This window comes from Sorex fumeus, unplaced genomic scaffold (assembly GCF_029834395.1).
Source record: "Sorex fumeus unplaced genomic scaffold, SorFum_2.1 ptg000020l, whole genome shotgun sequence".
NCBI lineage: Eukaryota > Metazoa > Chordata > Mammalia > Eulipotyphla > Soricidae > Sorex > Sorex fumeus.
Window position 1 is genome coordinate 6891867 of NW_026606077.1, and position 26428 is coordinate 6918294.

A 26428-nucleotide genomic window follows, 5' to 3' on the forward strand; every position below is an offset into this window, starting at 1 on the left:
GGGCGGCTCTGGGCTGGCCGTTAGCGACTCAGAGACCTTGAAGGTGGTGGGTAAGAGCGCTCCGAACTGCAGGTCTCGGGATGCGGATGGGTCGGACACGGCACCCATGGGTGGGAGAGAAGCGAACGCGGCGATGGGTCGGAACAGGGGGCACTTTGGCACCCGGATGTGAGCGCCTTTGTGTTCTGGGGCATCGGGCCGGGAAACTGAGTTTAGAGATGAGAAAACAGAGGGATACCCTCTGAGGGAGACCCTCTGCCCAGGGCATGTGGCTTTGACTTTGAGCCTCCCACTTGCCAGGGCCACCTCGGACCCCCACAAAGATGAAGAACCCCAGCCTCTGCCCCCGGCCCTGCGAGTTCCTGTTCCCTTAACCCGCTCAGAGTCCTCTGTCTGCACCAGGTGGAGGAAAGAGGGGACCAGTGGGTGGGCTGGGGACCCCCCACCCCGGGGCTTGCCGTGCCCTTCTCCGAGGGGAGGGTCATGCGGGGAGCAGCGGTGCTGGCTGTGGGGGGCACGGTGCCCGGAGCTGCGGCCAGTGCCCCGGGGACTGCAGTCGGCTCTGGGCCCCCCTCGTTTGGAAGTCTTCCTAATTTAATTAAGGGTCTCTCCGTGCCAGCCTGCACTCCGGGCCAGGCTCGGAAACCAAGGGCACGGCTCGGAGTTAATGAACCTCGGGCCCATTGCTCAGCTGCCATCCTGGCAGGCTTGGCTGCCCGGGGCCTGCCCTCTCCGAGGCCGTGGACAGAGACAATGGCAAGGGGGACGAGAGGCCACATCCGTCCTCCCAGCACTAGGACCGGGGCCGGCCCCTCTGTCCCTCCCTCGCTGGTCACTGCCGCCCCCCGCTCCTGCACTCTCCAAGGAGAGAGGCACTGCGCCATTTGTTTATTTAACAAATATTTATTGTGCGTCTGCGGTGTGCGTGGCGCCCGGCCAGGCCCATGTGCTGCAGAGACCCCGGGGACCAGCTCAGCGGCGGAACCAGCCGCTGTCTTGCCCTCCAATAGCGGGGCGTGTGGGGCACGGCCCCGGCCCTCGGGGCCACGGTCTTCATCAACAAACATTGGCACATGGGCAGCGGCAGGTCAAGTGGCTGCTCCCTGCCCATCTGATGGAGGAGAGGCCAGCGGCCAGCGGCAAGGACACACCGTCCATGGGAGCCTTGTGGCTTACATGCCCGGGTGTAAACCTGCCCACGTCAGGGCCGGACACTCGATGCCCTGCTGGCTGGCCAAGGGGTGTGTGGTGTCACCTGGAGGGAGCATGGCCATTCCCGCCAGATGGGCTGGCACTGACCAGCACAGACCCTGTGACCAGAACTTAGCTGCCGGGTGGCCAGGTCCCCTGGGGGCCACCCTGGAAAGCCCAGGCTCTGCTCTTTCAAAGCTCCATTTCAGGGGGGAGTCCCTGCAGAAGTGACCAGGTGAGAGGGACCCAGAGAAAAGGGTGCACTGCAGACCCCCCCACCCTGACCTCCTGAGAAGCTGCCAGTGTGTGTGTTGGGAGCAACCTTGGCGTACTTCCTGGTGGAGGCAGGTTCTTGCAGAATCTTGCAGCAGTGGGTGGACATGGGTGTCCCATGGAGTCTCATGCTCTGGGGATAACTGGAGGTCATGATGCCTGGGTGTAGGACTGGCCTTGCCAACACCTGTTTGGGAGAGACTCAGGCCCTGTCTCTGCCCCGCTGCAATGTGGCTCTACCGCTGGCTCATCCGGGGTGGAACCGTGTCCCTCCCAGAGTGGGCACACCACGATCGAAGCATGATGCCCGCGGGAGAGAGAAGCGCTTCCTTTCTTTCGGGGACAGGGACCGGTACTCGGGGCTTCCTCCTGGCTCTGTGCTCAGGGATCAGCCTGGTGGCGCTCAGGGGACCGTGTGAGGTCACCTTGGCCCCAGGCTCTCTGTCCAGCCCCAGGCACGTCCCTCCCAAGCACCGGCACCAGCCCAGGCCTCAGTGCCAGTCTGTGGAGAGCTGGCCTGGGCAGCTGCATTGTGGCCCACGGGGGCAGTGACCCATGGCGGGGCGGGACGGGGCTCCGGAGAGGCCAAACCTAGACTGACCCAGCCCCCTGCCCCCCACCATTCAGGAGTGGAATAGGAGGGGTGGGGGACTGGCACTGCAACTTCTGCCGGACAGCTCACGCGTCCCCTAGCCGTGCCACCCCCCGCCCCCAGCTCCAACGCCAGCCCAGCCCCGGGGGAGAAGCCAGCAGGTGTGTTTGGGTTTGTTCTCTGCTCCCCTCCTGCCCACCCGGCGCCCCTCTCCAAAGCAGTTCTACATGTAATTATCCATTTTATCAGGGTGAAAGGGCCTGCAATTCACTTGTCGAAGCCCTAACGAGGCAGCGTGGATGCTTTCAAGTCCGAAAGAAAAGGGAAATCCTGCTAGAATTGGCAACTTAATTCACCGCGCCAGCCCCGCCAGACCTCATTAAGTCCCCGTGTATTCATTTCAGGCTAATGGCTGTCACGCTGACTGCTGTTTGATTTGCTGTAATAGACTTTTATGGCGTTCCAATTTGCTCAGACGTGCCTGCCCGCGCCCGTGCCCCGCAGCGCCACGCCAGCCCCTTCGGTAGGGGCGCGTGCCCACCTCGGTGACCTTCAGCGCTGCCCGGCCCCTCCTCTGCCGGGCCAGCGCCGGGGACCCCGGGGCCAAGGCGGGTGTGAGGTCAGGAGTCGGGGGGCCTCCGGCCTCCTGGGGTCAAAGGACTCTGGAAGGACTCTGGAGTCGCAGGGCCCGGCGTGTCCTTGAACTTGAAGTTCTGCCTCCTTGGCGGGCAGCCGAGGTTCCCCTGGCGCTGCGTCCTGTCTGCGCTCACCCTAATGTGTGCTCGTCGGTCCTTGCAGAGCTGACCCCCGACGCCCCATCACCTTGATTCTTTCACAGTGAACGCGCCCGTTTATTGAACAGCTGTGGTGCAGTGCCATGCTCGCTCCTTGTTCCGGGGCGCCGTGCGGTATGGAGAATGGACCCCGAGGCTTCTGCATGCCAAGCCTCACTTGCTCTGGCCCTCTGTGCTCCCCCGGCTCCCATGGGCTCCAGCACTCCTGTGCCTTGGAAGGATGACACGGCAGCCCTGCCGGGTCGGTGTTGCCAGAAAGCAAGGCCATCGTTGGCCCCCGCTGTGGTTTGGCTCGTTGGGGACCGCTGGAGTTTCTGTTCTCTGGGAAGGAAGGTCGTTTTGCGGGTAGAAAGAACGTGTCTAATCGCATCTAAATCCGTTAAATGCCACGCCTGCTGTGGGGGAGCAGGCTGGAATGGAACGAGCCACCTGTGACTTTCACCGCAAAGCAGCAGAAAGCACTGCAAACCTGTTCTGTAGTTGGGGGCTTTTTGTTGGGGACCTAACAGGATGAGTAGGAGTTTGGTAGAGAAGGAGATTGTGGTATCTCTAGACTGTAACTTTGGAGGATCTGGGCGCTCTTCTCATGGGTGGGAATTCCCCATCGGGGGTAAACTCAAGCCCCTGACCACGGGTCCTGCTGAGAAGGGACGCTGAGTCTGCACTTGGTGAAGCCTGCTGGCGGAACCCTGGGCTGGAAGGGAACCCCTGGGTCCCTCAGGGGCTGTGACGGGCAGGTCCCTGCTCCCGCCTTTGTCACTCACCCTGGCTTCAGGTGATCCCCCTGAGGGAGCTGGGATGAGTTGACAGGGCCCAGGAGATGAAAGCGCCTCCTGCTGGCCGTGAGCAGGGTGGCCAGGGTGCAGGGCCCCCGGGGGTCACACCTCGCTGCGTATCACTTAGTCGGGTGGAGAGATGAGCTTACCCCAGCTCCTTCCCAGAGATGGGGGGCCGGCTGTGTCCATGAGGCAGAGAGACCCACCTGTTCTAGACCAGTCATTGCTGGGGTCAGTGCCTGCCTGGGAGCTCACTGGCCCTCGCCTGCTGTGGCCAGGCCACAGGAGGTCCCTCCCTGCAGACAGCGCCCTGTGGCATGCCCAGAACTGCCCATGGGCAGAGAGAAGACTTGGGGTGTCTGTGGGTGGGCAGGCCCAGCTCCGCCTGCTGAAGGGGAGGGTGGGGGGGGCCTGAATGGGGGTGCTGAGTAAGCACCGGACGTCATGGGGCGCCCTGGAGCCTTGGCCACTTGGGCCCGGTGCATGCGGCCTGCAGGCGGCCTGGCCATCACTGTGTGGACAGGGCTGGCTGATACCTGGTGTGCCCGGCATCTGCGGGTCACAGCCTCCTCCAAGGACAGATCAGCTGCCCACTGGCGAGTAGTGTGAGGCCCTGGGACCTGGGAGGACCCGCCCACACCTCACTCTGCTCCCTGGCCCGCACCAGCTGCTGGCTGGTGCTCACGGTACCCGCTGGGCCTTCCCAGTGCCGTGTGCCAGGTCATCCTCTGTGCCGGGAACACGCGGGGCGCCGGGAGCTGTTGGCCAGCCATGGCCCAGAGCATGTGGAAACGCGCCTGGTCCCCCTTCCTAGCCCCCGCAGGCCCTCCACAGCGCCCAGCTGTCTTTCCCTCCGGCCCTTGAGTGATTTATGAACTGCGTGAGGAGGTGTGGGGGCGTGGGGGTCTGGTGGCTGCTGCCCGCCCGCCAGGAGACGTGGCCCTTTGACAGGCCGTATTAATTTATACCTCAGGGCCACGGTGCCCGCGGCCCCTCTGCATCTCAAGCGCCCACCTATCGATCTGGGGTAGGAGACTAATAAATCATCCTGGACTCCGGGGCTGCCGGCCAGTGCCCGAGCGTATGTTCTGGCCAGGTGGCCGCCCCTCCGGGAGCCCCACTGTCCCCCGCCTCCACTGTCTCCTCCTGGTGTCCACGGCAGCCGGCACCAGCTCTTCGCTCGGCCACCGCCACGTGACACGCCTGGGGCAGAGCCAGAGGCGGCTGGCTGCCACACAGCGGGAGGCGCTGCCGTGTGTGTATGTGAGTGTGCACATGTGTACGTGAGAGTGCGTGTATGTGAACATGTGAGTGTGTGTATAAGCGTGTGTGTGTATATGAGTGTGTGTATGTGAGAGTGTGCGTACATGCTGGGTATATGTGAGTGGGTGTGTGGGTATGTGAGCGTCTATGTGTATAAGAGCTCATGTGAGTGTGCACTGTGAGTGTGCATGTGTGCGTGTGAGTATACACATGTGTATGTGAGCGTTTCAGTGTGTATATGTGAGCGGGTACGTGTGTATGTGAGTGTGTGTAGGTACTGGGTATATGTGTGTGCATATGTGAATGGGTGTGTGTGTGTACGTGTGTATAAGAGTTCGTGTGTGAGTGTGCACCGTGAGCATGCGTGCATATATGTGAGAGTATGTATGTGAAGGGCATGTGTGTATGTGAGCATATGTGTGTGAGCATGTGTCTGTGTGTATGGATATATGTTTGTATGGGAGGGGTGTGTGTATGTGAGCATGTGAATATGTGTGTGTATATGAGGGGCATATATATGTGAACGTGTGACTGTGTATGTGAGGAGCACGTGTATATGTGTGGAGGAGAGGTGTGTATATGTCAGAAGTGTGTGTACATGTGAGGGGAGGGTGTGTGTATGTGTGCATGTGTATACATGCTGGGGATATGTGAATGTGTGTCTGTGAGTGTTACGGTGTGTGCGTACGTATGAGCATGTATGTGTATATGAGCACACGTTTGTGTATGTGAGCGTGTGTGCATGCTGGGTGTGAGTGCATATGTGAGTGTGTACACGTGTGCGTAGTGTGTGTATGAATGTGTGAATGGGCATGTATGTGTATGTGAGTGTGTGTGTACGTGCTAGGTATATGTGACTGCATATGTGATCATGTGTGTATATGAGCACGTGTGTGAGTAACGTGTGTATGTGAGCATGTGAGTGTGTATGTGTGTATGTGTGTATGTGAAAAGTGTGTGTGTGCATGCTGGGTGTATGTGAATATGCATATTTGAGTATGTCGGTGAGCGCATGTGTGTATGAGAGTGTGTGAGTGGATACATGAGCATATGTGTAAGAGCATGAGTATATGTGAGTGTGGACATGTGTGTATATGTGAGCATACGTGTGTGCACATGTTTATGAGCATGCATGTGTATATGTGAACATGTGTGTATAAGTGCACATGTGTGTATGTGAGTGCGTGAGTGTGCACATATGTCTGAGTATACATGTGTATATGAGAACACGTGTGTATGTGAGCATGAGTGTGTAGGAGCTGCATGTGTATGTGAGCACAAGTGTGTGTATATGAGTGTGCGTGTGTGTACGTGAGTATGTGAGTGCGTGAGCATTCAGGTATGTATATGAGCATGTATGTGAGCACATGTGTGTATGTGAGTGTGCGTGTGTGTATGTGAGCATACATGGTGAGCAGATGTGTGTCTGTGATAGCTGTGTGTGCATGTGTGTGCATGTGTGTGTGAGTGTGCATGTGTTTGCTGTGTGCTGGTGTGCATCTGTATGTGCATGTGTGCACATGTGATCACATGCCTGTTTATGAGCGTGTTGTGTGTGCTGTGGAGTGAGTCACATGTGTATCCTCGTGGTGTGTGCACATGTGTGTATGAGTGCGTGGTGTCTGTGTGTTTTTGTGTGTGTGGTGTGGGCATACACCCGTGGTATGTGTGGTAACTGCATGTGTGAGTGTGTATGTGTGCACCTGTGTGTGTTTGTGGCGGTGCTAGTGTGTGTAGGAGTTTAAGCATTATCGTCTCTGCGTCTGAGAGTTTTCACTATTTTTTTTGTTCTTATTCCTCCCGCCTAACCCCCGCCGTGACGGGATAATTATACCCATTTTAGAGATGAGGGAAACTGCAGCCAGTAAGTCCACTGGCTTCTCTGAGCTCCCCCCTTCGACGTGCTTATGACTAGAGCCAGAGTCTCACCCTTCTCTGCTTTTCTTGTGGACTGGGGTAATAGCCCATGGATGTAACACATGCTCGGAATGTGCAGGGTCCTGGCTTGGACCCCGGCACCACAGGCCCCCCGAGTACTGCCGGGTGTAGCCCTGGGGGTCCCTAGCACCTGGGAGTGTCCTCAGGCCCCAACCCCATCAGGGGCTGGGGTAGGAGGAGGGGACAGGGCATGGTTCTGTAAAGTACATTTCCAATCGCATCTTTGTGCGTGTCTTCATGTGACTTCTCTGTGGCTGCTGGAAGTTGCTGGAGCCTTGATGCCGCCAGGACAAGAGGGAAGAGCGAGGGACTGGGGTCTCGTGAGTCTGGGGGCTGTCCGTGTGCCCTTCCTGGGCTGTGGGGCTGCGGTGGGGGGGGGCTTCATTCCGAGCCCACTGCCCGGTCTCTCCAGCGAGGACCAGCCTGAGGTCAGGACTGTGATGGTCACTCCCCTTCCTGTGGTCTCCGGGACACAGCAGGCCCAGGGCAGCCTCTGGGCTCGGGTGCCCCGAGGTACGCAGAGCATGGTCTGGGGGATGGCGGATGCAGGGGCAGGGACGAGGCCCCCCTGCAGGTGTCCCACACAGCAAGTGAATACATGAAAGGTGGACCCTCTCCCTGGGGTCAGCAGTGGCCCCTCGGGAAGGCCCAGTTTCCTCCTCCTGGTTCTCGGGTGCTCGAACGAAGAGACCCCACAGAACCTGCCCCACTCAGCCTCCCCTGATGGAGAGGACACCTCCTCCTCTTGAGCCCGGGAGCCCCCTGCCCACCCCCCTCAGGCCAGCGAGAGAGAGGAGGGGAGCAGGAGAGGGAAGAGCCCATCCATCGGCGATGCAAGTTCTTGTCTTCTGTGGCAACTGGAACATCCCTAACGGCATGGGGGTTCTCACTGGGTCTCGCCCGAGTCGGGCGCCCGTCGCGTTCTGCTGCAGTGACCACGGGCCCTCAGCATGAATGGGTGGGGACACCACACGAAGCCCAGCGCAGGCAGCAGCTGTGCTCTGGGGCAGCTGATGCCCTTTCTTGTTTTGTTTTCGTTTCTCGTTGGCCTTACACATAGTGCTCGAGGGTTACTCCTGGTGGGTTTGGAGGACCATCTGGGGTGCCAGGGATTCAACCTGAACTGGCCTCGTGCAAGGCAAATGCCCTACTTGCTGCTCACTCTCTCTCCCACCCCCCCCAGTGCCTTTTTCTGTTTAAAGCCCCCTCCTCCCTTTAAACAAAGACTCTCTGGCTGGAAGGGGCTGATTGCTGTCTGCAGGAGGACCCCGTGCGTGCAGATGTCGCCTTGATGCCCGGAGTCCCCCTGCTGCCCTTCCATGTGCCCTTGCTCTTACGTGATAGTTTCTCCCCCGCACTGAGTTCGTTGGGGGGTGTGGAGACAGGCCTCCTGCCTGCACCCCTTTTCGTCCAGGCAGTGGGGCGGGCTTGGGCCCTAGGTGAGGAGCAGACTTAGACATGAGAAGTCAGGGCTGGAGCAGCAGTGCAGCGGGGAGGGCATTTGCCTTGCATGCAGCTGACTTGGGTTTGATCCCCGCTGTCCCATATGGCGCCCTTGAACCCTATCAGGAGTAATTCCTGAGCACAGCGCCAGGAGTAACCCCTGAGCATCACTGGGTGCGGCCCCCAAAACAAACCAACAAAAGAGAGGTAGGAGTCTGGCCAGGAGCAAATTCGGTCGTGCAGTGTCACTCGAAGGCGTGCCCCATCTGTTTTGTTCCTGGTGGCCGAGGGAAACGCAAATGGAGCCATGGGCACAGCCTCGCCGCGGGGCCGCCACGGGCCTGGGTGCAGCCTCTCGGAGCTTGGGTTTCCGTCCGTGAAGTGGGGTGCATCGAGGTTGTTGTAGGGATTTACAGTGACAGCCCATTTTCCAGGCACCCCGTGTATAAGGCAGCTGGAGGGGCTCCGGAGGGGTCTGAGCCATGCTGGGCACTGACGGAGTGCCACAGCAGCTCGATTGTGAGGGGCCAGGGGGCTGATAGCGGGCAGGAAGCTTGCAGCCCAGTGGCAGGCCGGAATGTGTAGGAATCATGACCAAGCAAGAGGAATCGCCCAAAAATCCTCACTAATGAGCCGAGAGTCTTCCAGGCAGACTCTGAAGCTGCCTCCCAGGGACCAGAGTCACTTCTTCCAACCCCCATATGGAAAAGCTCGTCAGAGTCAGAGGATTGGAGACAGTACACCAGGAAGGTGTTTGCCTGCATGCAGCTGCAGGTGTGATCCTCACATGCGTAAGGTCCCCTGAGCACAGAGCCAGCAGTGATCCCTGAGCACAGAGCCGGGAGTGATCCCTGAGCACAGCCGGGAGTGATCCCTGAGCACAGCTGGGAGTGATCCCTGAGCACAGAGCTGGGAGTGATCCCTGAGCCCAGAGCTGGAGTGATCCCTGAGCACAGAGCTGAGAGTGATCCCTGAGCACAGAGCCGGGAGTGATCCCTGAGCACAGAGCCGGGAGTGATCCCTGAGCATAGAGCCGGGAGTGATCCCTGAGCACAGCCGGGAGTGATCCCTGAGCACAGAGCTGGGAGTGATCCCTGAGCCCAGAGCTGGAGTGATCCCTGAGCACAGAGCCGGGAGTGATCCCTGAGCACAGAACCGGGAGTGATCCCTGAGCACAGAACCGGGAGTGATCCCTGAGCCCAGAGCTGGAGTGATCCCTGAGCCCAGAGCCGGGAGTGATCCCTGAGCACAGAGCCGGGAGTAATCCCTGAGCCCAGAGCCGGAGTGATCCCTGAGCACAGTGCCGGGAGTGATCCCTGAGCACACCAGGTGTGGGTGGTCCGCAAACAAAAGTCAGAGAGGCAGAAGGTCCTTCCAGGATACAAGGTGCACAGAGGGTCAGTGCCGTGCTGTGAAGACAGGTCCTGGGGGGTGGTTTCTGGAACCCCTGAAGTAGAGCTATCATGGGGCTCCAGACTGGGGTGTGGCGGGGAGCTGCTGCCTCCTGGGTGCCCCTCAGGGTGCTGCTGTCTCTGAATGGGGCCCAGTGGCCCTCGAGCCCGGCCAGTGGCAGTGTGCTGCCCTTTCTCCCCTCCTCGGGGGCTCTGGGAGGGTTTTCTCTCACTCTCCCCCCCCCCCAATTTATCCCAACACGTTCTAATCACGTCCACACAGCTGGCTGCAGGGCTGGCAGTGCCCGGGACACGCCAGGCCCCCGATGTGGGGCTTGTTCTGGTGTGTTTGTGGCTGCCCGGTCCACGTTGTGTTCAGCCAGAAGGGGGGAGCCAGGAGAAAGAGCTCCGGCTCGTGGCTGATGGATTTAGGATTTTTCCGATTCCGTAGCAGCCTTTAATTACTCTGCACATCCACCGTGCTGGCTGGGAGTCGGGAGAGGCCGGCGCCCTCTTCATAATAGCCAGCCCTCAGTGGAGTCTCGTGTCCGTCTGATAAAAGCCCGCACTTCTCCTCGCTTGTGCTAGTGCTGAGAGATGGACCCCAGGGTCATCCCTCTCCCCGCCGTCAGCACCGCTGGCCAGCCCTGACACCGTCAGTAGTTGAGCACGTCCTTGTCTGAGGGAAACAGGCTCTCCCCTGCTGCCTGTCCAGCCCGCATCTGCCCACTGACCCCCACTGTCTCCCGTCTCCCAGACCCTGCCCAGCCTCCTCCCCCGTCCTGGCTTCTAACCCCATGAATTCGTCTGGCCGGTTCTCATTTGATTACATACATTCTGTGAAGCCTTTTTTATTTTTTTTATTTTTAAAAAACTTTATTTATTTATTTATTTATTTATTTTTACTTTTTATTTTTTTTATTTTTTTAAAATTTTTTTTATAATTTTTTAATTAGTGAAACACCATGAAGTACACTTATAGACTTATAAATTTTTGTGCTTGGGTTTCAGTTATACAACGATCAAATACCCATCCCTCCACCAGTGCCCATCCTCCCCCACCACGGGTCCTAGTTTCCCTCCCACCCCCCATCCCTCCCCCCCCCCCCCCCCCGTCCCACCCTGCCGCTGTGGCAGGGCATTCCCCCTTGTTCTCTCTCTCTTCTTTTGGGTACTGTGTTTTGCCAGAGAGGCATTGAGTGGCAATCATGTTTGGTCTATAGACTACTTTTAGCATGTCTCTCCCACCCTGGGAGGGTCTTCACAACACGCTTTATTTGGTGCTCTCTTCTCTATCTGAGCTTCCTTCTCACCTAGCACATGTGGCTGGCCTGTGAAGCCTTTTTTAAAAATGATCACATAAGCCCCTGGCCACTGGCAGCCCGCTTCCTGCCAGAGGGCTTTTCCTGCTCTGGGAAAGAGCACTGTTTCTGGAGTCCACAGCCCAGGATTTACAATCCATCCAGTGTGGTGCTAACAGACAGCCCACACACGAAGTGGGGGAAGGGATCTTTCAGGCATTAGCACCTCCAGACAGCCACTTTCTGCAGTGGTGGGTTGCGCTGGGGGTTGGGGGGTGTCTCTCTGCATAGGGCTGGGGCAGGGAGTAGGTGGAATGAGGGGAAAGGGCGTCCCAAACTTATCTGGCCCACTGCTCCCTTTTCAGAGAAAAATAATAGCTTAGTGGCCCTTTGGAAATCTGCCTTCTTTGAACGAACAAGCAGAAAGTGCTCAGGAGGCGCCCAGTTTGGGAATCACCGAACCAAGGTACTGTTGAAACTCAGGTTACGGGCTGCAGAGACGGCCAGCGGGTTGGGCGTTTGCCCGCTCAACTGCTTTCAGTTTGGTTTCCAACGGTATGTAAACAGTCCACGAAATCCACCAGGAGTGGTCCTTGAGCACAGAGTTCAGAGTAAGCTGGGTGTGGGCCGACAAAACAAATATAATTCATTAAATAAATTTTTTTTCAAGACTCAAAAAGGAGCTAGAGAGATAGTGCAGGAGGTAAGGAAAGACTTGCCTAGGCCATGGCCAATCCAAGTTCGAGCCCCCGCCCTACACGGGCCCCCCGAGCACTTGCCAGGAGTGACCCCCGTGGACATAGCCAGGAGGAAGCCCTGAGCGCAGTGGGTGTGGAGAGAAAAGGGAAAGGAGAGAAGAGAAAAGAAAGACGCTGTGTTGAGAGGAAGGGAAATGAGTGGGGACAAGAGGGTGTCTTCCCCCACGCCAAGTCTTTCGGTACTCCAGGAACTTTTCACATGACTAAGAAGGTGAAATTTCCTTATGTTACAGCTGAACTTTCCTCATATTCACCTCTCTGGGCCAGCTATAACAGGCCCAGAGAGGTTAAGTGACTCACCCAAGGTCACACAGTCCTGGCTGGTGGCTCTCAGTACTGCCCCACCCACCCGGCAAGTCCAAATGCTCCTTCCTCCCAGGGCCTCCCCGGGGGAGATGGTTCGGGGTTCACTGGACGTCTGCTGCCTTTAAGGGAGCAGCGCGCCCTGAGCCCGGAGCAGCTCGGCGGAGTGGTGGGGGCGTTGGGAGCGGAGTTCTTCTCCAACGACCTTTACTGTGTTCGAGCACCTCCGGCCTCCCTCGGAGCTGCGGCTGCCTCAGGCTTGTGCAGGGAAGCACAAAAGTCTTTCAAGGCTCCTGAGCAGCTTGAAGTGATTGTGGGCTTTTCTATTTTCCTCTATTTTCCTGGGCTGGGCAGGGCTGGGGCAGGGCCGGCCAAGGGAGAAGAAAAAGAAATCCTCCGAAAGCCTTGTCTCCCGCCGACCTCCACCCACCACACAGTCCCTCCAGGCAGGGGCCACCAGACCTTTCAAAAGGGAAAAAAAAAAAACTACAAAAACCCACCCAGCACAATCCAAGATGGAGCTGGAGGGAGGCGGCGGCCACTGGGGCGGAAAGCCCTAAATGGTGTGGAAGTAATGCCTAAAGTGTGCGGCGATTACAGCGTTTCCACGCGAAACGCTCGGCCGCTTGGGCAGCCACGGAAATAAATAAAGAACTCGGCGGCCTCGGAGCCGTTGGGGGAGGGGCTGGTCCCGGGGCCCCTAGAGGGCCCTTGGCTCCTGTTCCCAGAGGGTCCCGCGACTGGAGAACTGGGGAGGTGCCGCCCCCTTGGGGTGGGGGTGGCGTGGGGGTTTGTGGCTGACTGGCAGGCTGCCTCCCCCAAACCGTTGCCCCCACTCCTCTCCTGCCGCTCTCCAGTTCCAGCCTGGTGCCACAGGGGTTCTGGCCCATGATCCCATTTTTATCCCCACTGATTATTTGGCTGTTCTCGGGCTTACTCCTGGCTCTGTGCTCAGGGATTCCTTCTAGGGGGCGTTGGGAACCAGAAGTGGTGCCATCGATGCAAGGCAAGAACCCTACCCCTGTATGACCTCTCTGGCCCCCCTCCAGGACTTAGAGATTCTTGTGTGAGTGCCTTCTGGGCACCATCGCTCTCGTCTTGGGTTGTTAAGAAAAGGTGCACAGGGCTGGAGTGACAGCACAGCGGGGAGGTCGTTTGCCTTGCACGTGGCCAACCCGGGTTCGATTCCCAGCATCCCATGTGGTCCCCTGAACACCGCCAGGGGTGATTCCTAAGTCTGCAGAGCCAGGAATAACCCCTGTGCTTTGCCGGGTGTGACCCCAAAATTAAAAAATAAATAAATAGAAAAGAAAAGGGGCGCAGGGATGCAGCCCATGGTGGCGTACTTACCTGGGTGGACCCCGGCAACTCACACCTGGAAGAGTATGGGGTCTCAGGGTGCAGCTTCTCCTTTGTGGCACTGTGTCATCACATCTCTCTCCCCTGGACTAGGCTCTGGGGGTGACGTGTCCACTCTGCGTCACTCCACCCCCCCCCCCCCCGGGCGCCTCGGGCAGTTGGTGGTGGAGCTGAAGCCTCGGGCCTGGACACGTCTCCTCCGCCTGGCCAGCCCACGTCCCGCAGGAGAGCAGTCCCGTAAGCCAGTCCTGGGCGGGTCCCGAGGTCCAGGCCCGCTGCAGCCCGAGTGCCTGATGCCCGGCACAGGCCTTCAGAGCAGGGCCTGCTCGGGCCTGGCCAGGGTGTGCAGGCAGGCCGGGGAAGAGGCTCCTCCTTCGGTCGGAGGTGAAGGGCTCATTGCACTGCCGGGCTTTGGGAGGTGGCGCTGAACATGCCTTTTACTCAGGTTCAATCCCTCGCACCCCTTGTCCCCCAAGCACTGCCGGGACAATCCCCAGAGCACCCCAGAACAATCCGTGAAAAACAAGCTGTATCCTAATCCTCGGGCCTGGGAACCTGGGACAGAGCCTGTCCAGGTTCATGGACTATGGAGGTGTCAGAGGTCAGGGAGGCTCCTGAGGTCACTGTAATCTCGCGCGGTCAGAGATAGAAGTCAGAGGGCAGCTGCCGTTGTGGGAGGAAAGGTCAGGGGCCAGGGGATGGGGGGGGCACGTCTCGAAGCTAAAAAAAAAACCCTGAAAATGTTCTCCCCATGGCTCCAGAGGGAGCACTTTCCTGCTGGCTCTGGGTTGAGCTCCCTGAGGCGCCCCCAGACTCTAGGCACTCACTCCTCTCGGAGTCTCCTGCGGGAGCATGGTTGTAACTGGGGGTGGAACAGGGTGCATCTGAACAGGATTCCTCTGCTCAGGGTCATGGGGTGACCGTGGGAGCCAGCAGGCGCCATGGCCTCTAGGACTGGGAGGGCTGCTGACTGCGAACAGTCCTGCAGGAACCAGGGAGCAGAGGTGAAAGAGCTGCCAGAGCATGCCTGTGAGAGAGCACACAAGGGCTTGCAGGGGTGAGGTGGAGAGTTCACAGGGGTTGAGGTGGGAGAGCATTGCAGGGGGTGGAGATAGAATTATGTGTAGGGGATGAGGGTGGGAGAATTTGCAGGAGTGAGGCACAAGAGCTCTGTGGAGGTGAGGTGGGAGAGCTCTGCAGGGCTGAGGTGGGAGAGCTCCGCAGGGGTGAGGCGAGAGAGCTTTGCAGGGGGTGAGGTAGGAGAGCTTTGCAGGGGTGAATTGGGAGAGTTCTGCAGGGGTGAGGCAGGAGAGCTTTGCAGGGGTGAATTGGGAGAGTTCTGCAGGGGTGAGGCAGGAGAGCTCTGCAGGGGTGAGGCGGGAGAGCTCTGCAGGGGTGAGGCAGGAGAGCTCTGCAGGGGGTGAGACGAGAGAACTCTGCAGGGGTGAGGCAGGAGAGCTCTGCAGGGGTAAATTGGGAGAGTTCTGCAGGGGTGAGGTGGAGAGCTCTGCAGGGGTGATGCGGGAGAGCTCTGTAGAGGTGAGGCGGGAGAGCTCTGCAGGGGTGAGGTGGGAGAGCTTGCCCACGAGAGAGTGGGGCTGAGAAGGCCTGTACCCCGTGTGGCTGCCGGGAAGCCCCTCTGACACGCGCAGAAGTGGCCCCTGCAGACTCTGGTTGCTTCGAGCTCTCTGGGTGGTGAGGAGTAGAGCCAGGCAGCCCCATCCCGGCTGTGGTGCCCTGTCCCCACCCCCTGCCCTGGCTCCCAGCCCCCTTGGCATGTGTGTGCCTGTCTGATGGCCGCAGAGGTGGACAGGCAAACCCTAAATGAGCCGGAACACGGGCTCTCGGCTCCTTCCCCGCCTGGCCGCCGCTCTCCTCTGACTGGGCAGCGGCAGGAGCAGGCTCTGAGGCCAGCACTGCCCAGAGGCAGGGAGGGCTGCCAGGCGGAGAAAGCCGTCCCAGGAGGCGGTTTCCCTGAGGAAGGAGCCGGGTCCTAGCTCAGGGGCCCCCGCCTCCGACCTGCTGCAGTTTCTGTCTAGACCGTCGGTTGGATTCCTGGGACTGGAGTTCCAGGATTCTCACACGGAAAGTGGAGCCGGGACCTTGTCATCCCTAAATCCGGTGGGCGCGGGGGGTCCTGCCCTTTGCGAAAACACCAGAATCCCCGAGGAACGACATCCATGGAGACCGACAGGCACTGGACATGCACTCACTCCTCCTGTCTACGGCCAGTCTGCTGTCGGCACTGAGACGAGCCCCCTGCAGGGGGGGAGTGAGGCGGGGGCACCCTCAGGGGAGGAGCCCGGGCCAGGCTGCCCCTCTGCCTACTGGGGCCGGAGTGCTGGATGTCTTGTGCAGGGTGGGCGAGGAGAGGAAGGCGCAGTGAGTGCTCAGCCCTGGCGGGCATCTGGGTGGTCTCCTGGTGGTCTCCCCCGCTCGTCCCCCTGTAGAGCCCGCGGTGGGCCGGGAGCCCCAGCACCATCCCGGCCCTGAGTGCCGACCCGGGCAGCGGCCTCCCTGCGGCTCTGCAGTGCACACACTCGCACGCTCCTCGGCCGTGACGTCCGCTCTGCCTCCTTCTGCTCCCCGCGTCTCCCTCACGGGTCAGTGCCCCGGAGTGGTAGATCATGAGTAAATCGGCCAGAGCCAGCAGGAGGCCAGGGAGGGGACTCTCTGCCATCAAGGCCATTAGCACTGAGCTGGCCGCGGAGAGCCCCGCTGATCGGGGGGGAGAGGGACGGCGCCAGCCTCCTCCTCTGGGCCCGTCTGTGGCGTGTGAGCGTGTCCGGGGTCAGGCACACGCGTGGGGCATTCGTGCTCATGAGGCTCTGGGATGAGGCCCCCCGGGAAGGCCCCTCCACCCCCCGGGAGCAGCTCTTAACTGTCCTCAGGCATGGGGAAAGGAGCTTGTTACCTTCAGGACCTAGGACTGGGATTCTTCCGAAAGGGCCTCTGGGCCTCAGTTTACCCACCTGTGCAGTGGAGTTCATCGTCTTGGCCCTGGTTAGTTTCTGGTGAATTCTGTCCTCCTAAGGCCCAGCTGGGAGTTGCAGGATGTGGGATTCGAGTGTCTGGCTCCCGGTTGTGACTGAATTGCTGTGACCTCCTCCCCAGAGGAGGGGCAGGACAGGAAGCCGGACACACGCGCCCTCTGCACTCGCCTGCTTGCTCCCAGGGTCAGAGGCCCTTCAGTCCTATCGGCTGCCGAGCAGACAGGGCGGGCGCGACTCGGTAAACTGAGGCCCCGCCTGTCCCTTCCCCTCCTCTCCCCGTGCCGCCGTGGCTGTCAGCGCACAGGCCCGGCCCTTCTGCACGGCTGGCCTTGCCGCCGGCCTGCGGCAGACACGGCTTTTTTGTTTTTGGTTAAAAAGCCTCATCGGAGCGTTATGAGATTGGAATGTGAAGGGTAATTGAGCTGAAAGCTATTCTCTTCCTGCGACTGGCACGATAGGAGTGATTGAGGCGCGGGGCCTGCGCTCCGGCCTGGGAATCCTGATGAAAGGCCCTGCCCGAGAGGGGGCTGGTGCTCGGGGGCCAAGGCTGGCCCCCGCCCCGGGCCAGGATGAAGCTGGCCTCTGAGGAGGCAGGCTCAGGGGGCAGTGCACACCTTGGGCCAGCATCAGTGACCCGGAACCCCTAGACGGCTGGAAAGAGACCCCCCCTCACCCCAGATGATGAGTACCAGCTCCTGGGCAGGGCTGCCTTGTCCAGTTGTGCGGGCTGGGGACTGAGCAAGAAGGGCAGCATTGGCGTGAAAAGGCCTAAACTCTGCGTCCCGGAAGCAGGGGTTGTGGGACATTTCCCGGAGACCGGAGCACGTTTTCTTGGTGCCGATGGCATCTTGGTCTGGTCACCAGGCTGCATGCTTCTGGTTTTTGCACTCAGCGGCCGCTCCTACCTACTCTGCACCCCACAGGCCCTCGCTGGCATGGCCCCTCCCTGCAGGACCAGAACAGGAGCGTATGTGGGGGGGGGGGGGAGCCCATGTGCTTCCCTCTCCTGCTTGAGACTCTCTCCCAGTAGCCACTTGGGTGCCCTGGGCGTGGGTGCCTGTGCCCTCGGGGCCCCTCCCCTCAGCCCGTGCCTGCCTCTGCCCGATCCTGTCCACCCCACTGAGCTGTGGGGCCCCGGCTGGCCCAGGTCGCTCTCTCCCGCCTGGGGTGGGGAACAGCCTGCTGTGGGAACGGGTGTCTGAGCAGAGCGACTGGCCCCACCCGGGCCTCCACCCCCTCCTGGCCTGTAGTCGCAGCCCTCACCCACACCAGCCTCTCCGCCTGGCCCGTTATTAATCGCCACGCAGCTGGGCTGAATGGGGGCCATTAATATGTGCCCGGGAGCCCGGGCCTGAGCGGGGGCCGTCCGCTTATCTCTCCCGGCCAGCTTTCCCCGGCACAGAACGAGCCCTCTGGGGGCCTTTCCTGTGCCAGCCCCGGGGAGGGCTGAGGGCTGGGAGTCCAGCCCCCCTGCCCTGCCGCCTGAGCCACGGTCCCGGGACAGCCAGGCAGATCGATCGTGGGGCCCGAAGCCCCCCACTGCTGGTTCCCTCCTTCCCTCGGAGCCAGCGGCTGTACAAAGCCTCCGTGCACGCCGGGCGTCACGGGGCAGCTGTGCCAGGTGGGGTCTCGGATGCCTGTGCGGGTGGGCAGCTGCCACAGTTTCTTTCTCAGGCAAGTGCCCGACGTGGGTGGGCAGAGGCTGGGCCCCGCCTGCTCCAGGGGATAGTCTGCAAGGACACAGGGCGCTGGGCTGGTGGGTCCCGGGTGGGCGTGGTGGACGCCGTGGTCGGGCATTCTTGGCTCTGCACCTCCCGGGTGCAGGGGTGCAGTGAGGGGGGTGAGTCCTGGGGCCTGTGCACCCCGGCACACAGCACAGGGGAGTTTCTCTGACCCTTTCCCGGCACACGCTCTGCACCGGTGGCAGCAGGACAGGAGAATAGTGTCCCTCTGTCCAGCTGGCCTGCTCCCTGCACCCCCCCACAGCCCGGGGAGCCCAGCTTGCTGGTGGGAGCGGGTCCGTCCAGCGCCCTTCTTCTGGACTCATTGCTGCACAAGCCTCGGCCAGTGAGGGACACCTCTGCGTCCCTCAGGGTGCACCTGGGCCTTGGTCTCCTCCGGCTTTGTGCCAGGGTTAAGTCGCTGTCCTGTCTCTGGAGCCAGAGGCCCAGCGTCCCCTGCTTGGACTCGTTTTGCTGCTGGGTTTGGGGCTGTACCTGGCTGACTCCCGGCTCTGCGCTCAAGGATCAGTCCTGGTGGGCTGGGAACCGTATGGGGTGCTGTGGTTTGAAGTGTGTCGGCTGAGTGCACGGCGAGTGCCGTCACCTGTCCCATTGCTCCTGCTCCTGTTTGTCCTCTATCGGGGGCTCCCAGACCCCACTGGCATGGCCACACCCCAGAAACGAGGTGCTTCTGTTTCCCAGGGACCACTGTCCCTCGCTTTAAAGGGCAGGAAACCGGGATTCCCGCGAGGTGGATACTGCCTGCCCTTCTCTGCCCCTCACCGGGTGACCGCTCCCTGCTCTAGTCCTGCCCCTGCTCTCATGTCCACCCTTCCTGCCCTCAGGCAGAGCCAGCTGGGAGTGAGACCGGGGCACCTGGGACAGGGGGAGGGAACTCGGAACGGGGTGGGGAAGAAGAATGGAGTGGGGACCCGGGACAGGGGGTTGACACCGGGATGGAGGGAGGATGGGACCTGGGACAGGGGTGTGGCATCCCTGAATTGTCACTGCTGTGATCGTCCTCAGCACGAGGTACTTCCTGTATGGCAGGAAGCACGGCCACCTGGGCTCCTGGACCCAGGCTGGCCCCTGGGTGCAGCTGATTTCCTCACCCCCGACCCCTGGGTGCAGGTCTCGGCCAGGCATGGAGCAGCCATGGCCCGTCTTCCTGTTCTGCGCAGGTTCTGTTTGGGTGTGACCGTCTCCCATGCAGAAGACCCCTGAGTTCCCCAAGGAGCAACTGGGCCTCTCCTCCCAAGAGGCCGAGTCCCTCTGAGGGACCCCGGTCTCCAGCTAAGGGCAGACGACGCTGCATCTCAGGAGCCAGCTCAGGGAGAGAGGTGCTGGAGTGCCGGGTCCTTGGGAGGAAGCCGGGGCCCCGCCGTCCTCCCAGTCCGCGGGCAGGGAGGCTCTGACTGATGGACTTGTTCCTCAGGAGCCGTCACATGTCCCCAGCTCATTACAGACCCATCTGCCTCTCACTGAGGCGGCTCTCCGGCAGTGCCCGCCATTATCCTGAGAGGCCAATCAGGAACGGCCGGTCCTTGGGAAGGAGAGTGAGTGTCTGAAGGGTGTGGGCTGGGTGTGGGACTGCAGAGGCACTTAACTCTTAGCCTTCCAGTTTGAGGGGCAGGGCTCCAGCCAAGCACGTCCTGCAGAGCTGCCCCCTGCCAGGGACCCTCCTTGAGGTCCACTGCCCCTGGGGGGCTGGATGGGACTCAGGTGGTCCAGGCTTTCCAAACCCTAGCTGAGCTTTCCGATGGGCAGGATTCAGATCGGTTCTCATGCTTCTGCTAGTACAGGGGAGTGAACGGAATAGAGGGAGAGAGCAATGGAGGGATGGATGGATGGATGGATGGATGGATGGGCAGACAGACAGATGGAGAGGTGGATAAATGCATGGATGATGGATGGACAGATGGGAGAATGGATGGATGCAGGGATGGATGGATGGATGGATGGAATGGAGGGAGGGACAGATGGATGGTTGGAGGGATGGATGGAATGGCTGACTGGCTGGATGGCGGGACAGATGGATGAATGGATGAAGTGAAGGGGTGAAAGGATAAGGGAATGGGTGGATGAATGGACACATGGAGGATGGGAGGACTGATGGACAGAGAGATGGCTGAATGGATGACGGATGGACAGATGGAAAGATGGATGGAGGGAGGGGGTGGGGCAGATGGTTGGATGGAGATATGGATGGAAGGACGGACAGTTGGATACAGACTGACAAATGGATGGATGAATGGATGGATAGGACAGAGGATGGATGGGTGACAGTTGGATGGAGAGATGAATGAATGAATGAATGAATGGGAAAGCAGCAAGGTGTGTGCAGAACGGTGACCTCCTGATCGATCTTGGCTCTGCCGCCTGTCGCATGGCTTAGAGTGTCACGTGCTGTGTGGACTCCGGATTTTGGTACCTCTGTGGGGCCTGACCACCTCCCTGCACACTCCCCAGGGTTAGGCCTGGCCTTGCTCCAGAAAACCAATTTTCAACTTGATGGGTGATGCATTCACTAGGCACTTCCTGGTTCCTGGGACACAGGAGACACCCACGTACTGTGGCCAGCACCACCCAAGGGGTCATGGGGACTAAAATGCACCCAGGAGGGGAGGGAGCTGCTGGATGGGATGAGGGGGAGGGGAGGGTAGTCCTAGGGGCCTCGCATGGGGAAAGGCTGGAAAACACTCAGTCTGCCGGGGGGGGGGGGGGGTGAGGAAAGAGCTCTGGAGCTGACTTGCGGACACAGGTGAAGACCAAGGCTGGGGCTGGCCGGGGTGAGGCGCTTGCGTGTGCATCCCGAGCAAAGCATCCATCTCCGGACACTGCACAGCTGTGGATCATGCGGGAACGTGGTCCGACAGTGATGGCCACAGCAGTCACTCACCCCTCCTACACCTGCGGCTAAGTCCACGTACCGGTCAGTGGTGGGAAGCCACTGAAATAAAGGACCCCGGTGGGCGGCCAGGGTTGGCAGTGGAGGGCTGGAGCACTGGGCAGGAAACGGAGCAGGGTGGCTGAGCGCTGGGAAGGGGCCTGGTGGCAACAGGACGCAGCCTCCCTGGACGGAGAGGAGGCCGAAGAGACACTCGGCCTGGGGCCCAACTGGGTCACAAACCGGCCACATGTCTGTTGAAAAAGCGCATCTTGGGGCTGGAGTGAGAGCACAGCGGGTCGGTTGTTTGCCTTGCACATGGCTGACCTGGGATCGATCCCCAGCATCCCATATGGTGCCCCGAGCACCACAGGGAGTAATTCCTGAGTGTGGAGCCAGGAGTAACCCCTGTGCATCACCAGGTGTGACCCAAAAAGCCAAAAAAAGAAAGCGCATCTCATCCCGCTTCTGTTCCAAGGGTCAGAAAGCCGCTCCTGGCCGGCCTGCACAGACCCTCCCTGTCCTAGCCGGCCTGAATTTTAACCATTCTATTTTCTCCTCTGACTTTATGATAAGCAGCCGGAGCTGTGGATGCCTCCATAAGTATGTCAGGCTGTCCCTCGAGGCACTGCCGCCCCTTCTCTCCCAGGGGCCTGCTCTCACCCCCACCCTGACCTGTGACTGTCCATGGGTCCCACTAGTCCCTGCCAAGTGGCCGCACATCACCAGCCCTCCACGAAGCGCAAAACTGGGGCCAGTGTCCGTCCTCCTGGTGAATCTGGGACATGCCCGTTCATAAATGAGCCCACGCGACGGGCCCCTCGCAGGACCCCTGCCTGGAGGTTTGCATTTTCTGCAGCTTCCGTGTCTGGAAGAAGCGACTGCCTCGGGCGACAGTGAGGCCCCGTCTCAGGGAACAGTGAGGCCTCATCTCAGGGGACACCACCCCCGGCCAGCCCGGGCTTGGCTTTGCCTGCCCCCGTGTCTGTTGCCAGCCCAGAAGTGAGTGTCTTTCTGGGCCTCGCTGAGCTGGGCTCTTTCTTGTGAGGCTGCTTATTCCACGTGTTCTGAAGGATCTTCCCAACTGGACAGGACTCTGCTACTACCCAGTGCTGCCCATCTCTGTCATCTACACCCAGTGCCCCACATCCACGAACAGTGCCCCGTGTCCGTTGTCCACCCCCCGCCCCCGCCACCTATATCTGAGCCAAGAGTCAAGTCGCGGGATGGTCAGGTCAGTGATCAAGCAGCCCCAGGTGCTCTTGTCTGCTCTGCCCCGACCTCAGAGCCATGTCCTTGAGCCCTGAGGCTGGGTACTGCCCCTGGGCCCGAGGGCTGCTGGGATGGAGGCGGGAGGCGTGCAGTCAGAGGCCCTTGGCCCCTCTCGGCTCTTCCCTGCCCCGTGGCCTGCAGTGGCCCAGGGGCCGGGTTCATGCTGCCGCCCGCATGTGTCCTCAGAGACTCCGGGAAGCGCTGCCGGTGCCGGCGCCGTGCCAGCCTCCCGTCCAGACTGCTCATTGCACTTTTTATGGATCGGAGCTGCTGGTTTATGGAGCAGGAGAAAGACAGTGTAGGGCTGAAGGAAGGGCAGTCTGGCGGTGGGGCGGGCTGGATGGAGCTTATAACCTCTGGGTAAGCCAAAGGCACTGTGTAAATTACGGCCCGGGCCTTCCTTCATCCCCTCTCTGCATCCCTGATCAGGGCCGAGCTTCCCGGGGCCGAGCGGCGCTCTGTACCCTCCTGCCACGGGTCCGGGCCCTGGCATCGCTCGGACTGGCTGCGGGTGGTGCCGCAGGGACCCAGAGTTCGACTCACAGACACGTAGGGTTTTGGCCTCACGGAAGCTCCGGTCTGCGTCCTGGTGTCCGTGAACGCTTCTTGCTCCGCCCACACAGCGGCTCTTAGGAAATGGAGACGCTTTCCTGGGTGGGCAGAGGGCTGCGTCTCCGTGGGCTGGTACCACGGAGCCCTGGGGGGCTCGTGCCTATTTCTCGCATGCCCCCGCCCACGGCCCCCCAGGGGAGGAGCTTGGCTCCCCCGTGGGGCTCAGGCAGGACTCGCATCCTCCCCGTGCAGGACGGGTAGCTCTGTTGGCCCTGCAAGTGCTCGCCAGGCAGCTCTCACAGGTGGCCCCGAGTTTGGACACTCCACGAGGAAAGCACCGGAAACCCAAAGAGATATCCCCGGTCTCGGATGGATAGACAGACAGACAGACAGACAGATAGATGGGTCATCGCTCTCACCCCCTCAGCGCGTATTTCAAGGGTGGCTACTCTGACTGTCACATGGGTAGGCCCCTGGGCCTTGCCATGGTCCCTGTCCCATCCAGAAGGATCTAGAAGCAGAAATGAGTGGGTGACTTGGGGGGGAGGGGAAGGGAGGACAGGGGCGCTTTGTGGGTGCTGAGGGGAGGTGGGGATCGGGGGTCCTTGGGGATGGGGAGGAGGGCTGAGGTCCGGGCAGCTCAGAGGCCTGTGGGGCGGCATGGGCCTTGGGCATGGGCGGGTCTTGGCACGGGGACATGGTGGCCGAGCCAGGGAGGCTTTCTGGGACGTAGGGGGCCGGGACCCACCCAGGGCGCCATGAGGCTTGTGGAACATTTGCTCTCTGAGCCCTGAAGCAGGTTCTGGGGAGAGTGGGGGGCCATCCCGGAGCAGCCTGGAGCTGAGTGGGCGGGAGCAGGATGATGTCCTGTTAGCACTGGCCCGGGCACGGCCGTGGCAGCAAGTGTCAGGGGACTGTGCCTCCCCCCGCCCCAGCTTGGTGCCCAGCACCCTGGGCCCTCACGGGTTTCCCTAGGGACAGGGCGGACGTGGCAGCAGAGCCCTGTGGTGAAATTTATGTCACAGCCGTGAAGGGGCAGGCCTGCGGGAGTCACCACCACGAGGCAGAGTGGCGGGAGTCCACGCAGATGGACACTCAGAGTGCAACAGCGTGGCCGGGGGCTGCTGACCACAGGCGGGAGAGGGGCCCAGCCATGTTCCTCAGGCCACAGCAGGCCTTGTGTTGGGGACGAGGGCGTCGTGTGTCCCTCCCGAGCACCGCTTGGGTCTGTTTGCAAGGCTGTGAGAAGGTGCCGTGTTCTTAGACACAAACCCCAGGCACGAGCCCCTCAGGGACCCCCAGCTCCTGCCCGTCCCCGTCTGCCCAGCTTCCAGGGGTCAACAGCTGCAGGCCGGCAGAAGGGAGCAAGAGGCCAGCGGCTACCCTCGGGCCGGGCAGCCCCCCCAAGTAGAAGAGCAGCCCCGCTGTCTAATTAAATAATATGTGGAAATAATGGGATTTCTCCGGAACCATCGGTTATGTTTCAGACCAAATCATAACAAGAAAGTCATTAGTAGTAATAAACACAGCAGCAAGGATATGTCAGGGGCTGGCGGAGGACACAGTGGGGAGGGGTGTCATCCAATTTGCATTTTTCGACAGGCCCCCCTCTTCCGCCGAAGAGAAGTCAGGATTCGTGAAGGCACATTAATCGGAGGGTTTTTGTCTCTGGTGTCTCAATGCCAAGGACAATGCAGCCAGTAATAGCTTTGCCTCTTCCAAGTGGCTCTTTATATTTCCCTAAAAATGGAGTATTATCGAGGTAATTTCCACACCCCATGCCGTCTCTCGGCATGCCCCGGGGAGCTGGTGATGAATGAACGTGTATGCCAGCCCTGCCCGAGCCCCGGCAGCGTGGCGCTCCCTCTCCCTGCCGCCCGCCCGGGGTCCAGCTGGGACTGGTCAGCCGTCCCGCCTGGCCTCGGTCTCTCTCAGCACCTGAGCTGAGTGTCAGTAACGCGTAAGAACATGCCCTGGGGAGCGAGCACAGCGGGGAGGGCGCTCGCCTTGCACACGGGGTTTGATCCCGGCATCCCCCCGGCCCCCTGAGCTCAGAGCCAGGAGTGACCCCTGAGCACTGAAGGCCCCAAAACACAACAAACGGGCTGGAGCGATAGCACAGCGGGTAGGGCGTTTGCCTTGCACGCGGCCGACCCGGGTTCAATTCCCAGCATCCCATATGGTCCCCTGAGCACCGCCAGGAGTGATTCCTGAGTGCAGAGCCAGGAGGAACCCCTGAGCATCGCCGGGTGTGACCCAAAAAGAAAAAAAAAAACAACAAACAGACGTGCCCTGGCCGGAGTTGGCAGGAAGGGCTGGGGCACTGCTCGGGCATGTGTGTGTGTGTCGGGTGGTCCCAAGTCTGATCCCTGGCACCCCAGGGTCCCTGAAGAACTACCTGGAGTATCCCTGCCCTGTCCACACACTCACCAGAACCATGGGGGAGCCCTGCTGAGGGCGTGCGACAGGGACGGGTCTCAGACCCTTTCTCCGTCTCCTCCTCGCTCATGCTGTTGTCTTGCTTCACAAGGTCACCAAGGAAACCTCAGTCAGCGAGTGGAGGGCAGAGCCGGGGTTCAGGCCCTAGTTTCCCTTCGCCCCGGAGGAGGGGCTCCAAAATGTGCCAACTGATTTCTCCCTTTCTCTCAGGGGCCTGATCCAGCAGTGCAACCTCCTCCCCATGGGCCCATTTCACAGATGGGAGTGACTGAGGCCTGGAGTCCAGATGCTCCCAGGGTGTGTTCCTCCTACCCCTTCCCCGGCCCCTATCCGCAGGAGCACCCATGGGAGAAGTAACCATTTTTACATTCACTGACGGGTACCTTAAAGCTCTGACTGTCTCAGACCTGCCAGGGTATCAGTGACTCGCCACCGGCTCCCCCACGAAAGGGTGGCGAGGACGGAGAGGGTTTGCCTGTCCCTGGAGAGCTTACGGCAGGGCGGCTCTTGTCTCTACGGTCTGAGGCTGGAGGTGGCGAGTTCACAGGGCCAAGGGCGGCATCAGGACCCAGGACTGGCTGGGGGCTGCCACGGAGGGCTCTCCCCGGCTCCGCCCCCTCAGCCTGTGTCCCCGTTGGGGAGCAGCGGTCCTAGCCTGCGTCTCTGGACCCACATGGCCCGCGTGGGGAGGAAGGCTGAACCCCGCTGGCCCGCCGCCTTGGTTCTAGGTGCTGGTCTGAGGGCCAGGATGCAGGACGGTGCTGCTGGGCAGGTGTGAAAAGGTTGAAAAACGCAGAATTGTCAGTGCTCCATCCCCGCCTCAAGCCCCGACAGGCGCCGCCCACCCGTGGGGAGAGTGTGGGTGTCCAGACCCCCCCATCCCTCCCAAGGGCCGTGTTCCCAGCTGGGAGTTAGCCCTCGCCCACCTCCCGGCCCCTCCCTGGCGCCCCCCGGCTGGACCCCCTCCCGCCTCCCGCTGCCACATGTCTCTTGCCCTGCCCCTGGCTTTGTTTGTTCGACACATGTCAGGGCTGATGAGCTAAATGATGCGGCTCCTTTTGTCTCTCCTTCCAGAACCCAATTTGTTGCTCCTGTCTCCCGGGGGCTGCCCCTGCTCCACGGGCCCCCCGTCACGCCCTGCGCGCTCGGCAGCCCACTCCCCCTGCCCGCCCCCCTCCTCCC

The 26428-nt window shown here is 60.7% G+C and overlaps 1 protein-coding gene across 1 annotated transcript in view; it reads left to right on the top strand.

Annotated features, from left to right (window-relative positions):
* Nucleotides 1-26428, top strand: part of LOC130022617 (cadherin-23-like) — a 320780-nt gene that overhangs the window by 109763 nt on the left and 184589 nt on the right. The window lies entirely within an intron of this gene.